This window comes from Cynocephalus volans, chromosome 8 (assembly GCF_027409185.1).
Source record: "Cynocephalus volans isolate mCynVol1 chromosome 8, mCynVol1.pri, whole genome shotgun sequence".
In the NCBI taxonomy this organism is placed as follows: domain Eukaryota; kingdom Metazoa; phylum Chordata; class Mammalia; order Dermoptera; family Cynocephalidae; genus Cynocephalus; species Cynocephalus volans.
This window is the reverse complement of record NC_084467.1, coordinates 141,421,986-141,425,503: the sequence shown is the minus strand read 5'-3', so window position 1 is coordinate 141,425,503 and position 3,518 is coordinate 141,421,986. Positions and strand designations below refer to the sequence as shown.

Here is a 3,518-nt window from a genome sequence, read left to right as displayed (position 1 = left end):
TATAACTATAATATAAATTTACTTACAAATACCCAGTTCCTGAAAACTGGGCAAAAAGGCAAGGGTTCATTGCCAATTAAAAAATAAATCAATGAATTAATGATTACATACATAAACACATAAAGATGGCCTTGAGAAATCCAGTTTGCTTTATTGTCACTGGTAGTCATAAATTAAATAGATTCTATTCTCTACCCATCAAAATCAAAAAAGGAAAAAGCACAAAGCTCAATATGAACAGCCGCCACAATATACCATTTGTGAATATTGTAAATATATATAGATTTAAACATAAATATACATGTGTACATATTGTACACCTGTACATATTGTCAATATATATATGTATTAGTCCGTTTTGTGTTGCTATAGCAGAATACCAGAGACTGGGTAATTTATAAAGAAAAGAGGTTTATTTGGCTTATGATTCTTGGACAGCTGCATCTGACAAGGACCTCAGGCTGCTGCTACTACTCATGGTGGAAAGCAGTGGGCAGTCAGCAGGTGCAGGCAGATCACATGGCAAGAGGAAGCAAGAGAGAGAGGGGGGAAGTGCCAGGGTCTCTTACACAGCCAGATCTTGTGGGAACTAATAGAGCAAGGACTCACTCCTTAATCCCTGCTCCTAGGGAGAGCATTAATCCATTCATGAAGAATCCACCCCCATGACTCAATCAAATTCCAACACTGCCGGCGCACGTGTGGACGAAAAGGAAGCAACGTCAACTCGGAGAGTCCAGGAGCTGTGCAGTGGCGCAGCGGTGAAGGCCTTTCTTCGACAGCATGTCTCACCTGCCTATGAAACTCCTGCGCAAGAAGATCGAGAAACGGAACCTCAAATTGCGGCAGCGAAACCTGACGCTACAGGGGGCCTCAGCTGTGAGCCTGTCAGAAACTCAAAATGGAGATGTGTCTGAAGAAACAGTGGGAGTTGGAAAACTTAAAAAATCACTAAAACAGTCTATGAATGTGGGCTCATCAGAAACCCAAAATGGAGATACGTCTAAAGAAGCCGTGGAAAAAGTAAAAGTTAAAAAATCCTTCCAGAAATCTACCATAGTAACCAATGGAGAAACAGCAACACAGTCTCCCAATTCAGAATCAAAAAAGAAAAAGAAGAAGAAAAAGAGAAAAATGATGACTGATGCTAGGCCTGATACAAAAAAAGCAAAAACTGAAAACAAAGGAGAATGTGAAGAAGGCAGTGCTGAGGTTCCCGAAGAGACAGAAAACAGTGTGGAGAAGCCAGATAACGAGGAAGATGACAGTGAAGTGCCCAGCCTGCCCCTGGGACTGACAGGAGCCTTTGAAGATACTTCATTTGCTTCTCTAACTAATCTTGTCAATGAAAACACTCTGAAGGCTGTAGAAGAAATGGGCTTTACAAACATGACTGAAATTCAGCATAAAAGTATCAGACCACTTTTGGAAGGCAGAGATCTTCTAGCAGCTGCAAAAACAGGCAGTGGTAAAACCCTGGCATTCCTCATCCCTGCTGTTGAACTTATTGTTAAATTAAAGTTCATGCCCAGAAATGGAACAGGAGTCCTTATTCTCTCACCTACTAGAGAACTGGCCATGCAGACTTTTGGGGTTCTTAAGGAGCTAATGACTCATCATGTTCACACATATGGGTTGATAATGGGCGGCAGTAACAGATCTGCTGAAGCACAGAAACTTGCTAATGGGATCAATATCATTGTGGCCACACCAGGCCGTCTCTTGGACCATATGCAGAATACCCCAGGGTTTATGTATAAAAACCTACAGTGTCTGGTTATTGATGAGGCTGATCGTATCTTGGATGTTGGGTTTGAAGAGGAATTAAAGCAGATCATTAAACTTCTGCCAGTATGCAGACAGACCATGCTCTTTTCTGCCACACAAACTCGAAAAGTTGAAGATCTGGCCAGGATTTCCCTGAAAAAGGAGCCATTGTATGTTGGCGTTGATGATGACAAAGCTAATGCAACAGTGGATGGTCTTGAGCAGGGATATGTTGTTTGTCCCTCAGAAAAGAGATTTCTTCTGCTCTTTACATTCCTTAAGAAGAACCGAAAGAAGAGACTGATGGTCTTTTTTTCATCTTGTAAGTCCGTGAAATACCACTACGAGTTGCTGAACTACATTGATTTGCCTGTTTTGGCCATTCATGGAAGGCAGAAGCAAAATAAGCGTACAACCACATTCTTCCAATTCTGCAATGCAGATTCGGGGATATTGTTGTGTACAGATGTGGCAGCAAGAGGACTGGATATTCCTGAAGTTGACTGGATTGTTCAATATGACCCTCCAGATGACCCTAAGGAATATATTCGTCGCGTGGGTAGAACGGCCAGAGGCCTGAATGGAAGAGGGCATGCCTTGCTCATTTTGAGCCCAGAAGAATTGGGATTCCTTCGTTACTTGAAACAATCCAAGGTTCCATGAAATGAATTTGACTTTTCTTGGTCTAAAATTTCTGATATTCAATCTCAGCTTGAAAAATTGATTGAAAAGAACTACTTCCTTCATAAGTCAGCGCAGGAAGCATAGAAGTCGTACATTCGAGCGTATGATTCCCATTCTCTGAAGCAGATCTTTAATGTCAATAACTTAAATTTGCCTCAAGTTGCTCTGTCATTCGGTTTCAAGGTGCCTCCTTTTGTTGATCTGAACGTGAACAGCAATGAAGACAAGCGTAAAAAGAGAGGAGGTGGTGGTGGATTTGGCTACCAGAAAACCAAAAAAGTTGAGAAGTCCAAAATCTTTAAAAACATCAGTAAGAAATCATCTGACAGGAGGCAGTTCTCTCACTGAAATCACACGCTTTCATCTTGGATAACTTTGCCCTGAAGTGGGTTTCTTTTCTCTAGTTCTGACGAAGGAATTTTTGTAGCCTTTATAATTTGGACTGCTCTAACAAGTATAAATTGACTTGGATTGCAAGAACTGAGCACTGTTACTTCCAGCAAGTCTTATTTGGGGGATATAATACAGACTAATATTCCTTGGTTACCCAAGGACAAAGCAGGGAATTATTTGGGTCTTTGTTGTAATGATACAGTATTTTAATTTTAAATATTCTCCCCCTCCCCTTCAAAAAAAATTTTTGTATCATTGTTTTAATATAATTGTTTTTGTACTTTTCTTTCCTGGTGCGTAAAGGTTTTTGTGGCCTGGATTGATGTACTAACTTGCTATAAAAGGTGATAGAGTATACTGGACAGGTGGTGGTAATGCAGAAAATAGTCTCAGCTTATTTTTTGGTTTTAGTTGTTTATTGGATCTTAATATTATCTATTGACCCCTCCTGAAGATGCTGCAGGATAAAAGGGCAAAGAGTTTTGGGTAAACCTAAGAAGCAGCACCTTAGGATAAAGTTGGTATCACTACTTTTTTTTTAAGAAGCAAGAAATATGGGTTATGTGTCATTCGAGGGAAGTGTCCCTAGTAGTCTTAACATGGGAGGGAGGAGGGTGCACAATTGAAATTTTTGAGCCTCATTTACAGCAATTTAGGTATATTCTGCTATTCTC

General features: G+C 40.4%; 1 pseudogene; it reads left to right on the top strand.

Moving 5' to 3' along the window:
* Positions 1-744: 744 nt before the first annotated feature.
* LOC134384499 (ATP-dependent RNA helicase DDX18-like) lies at positions 745-2,799 on the top strand (annotated as a pseudogene).
* The last annotated feature ends 719 nt before the right edge of the window (positions 2,800-3,518 follow it).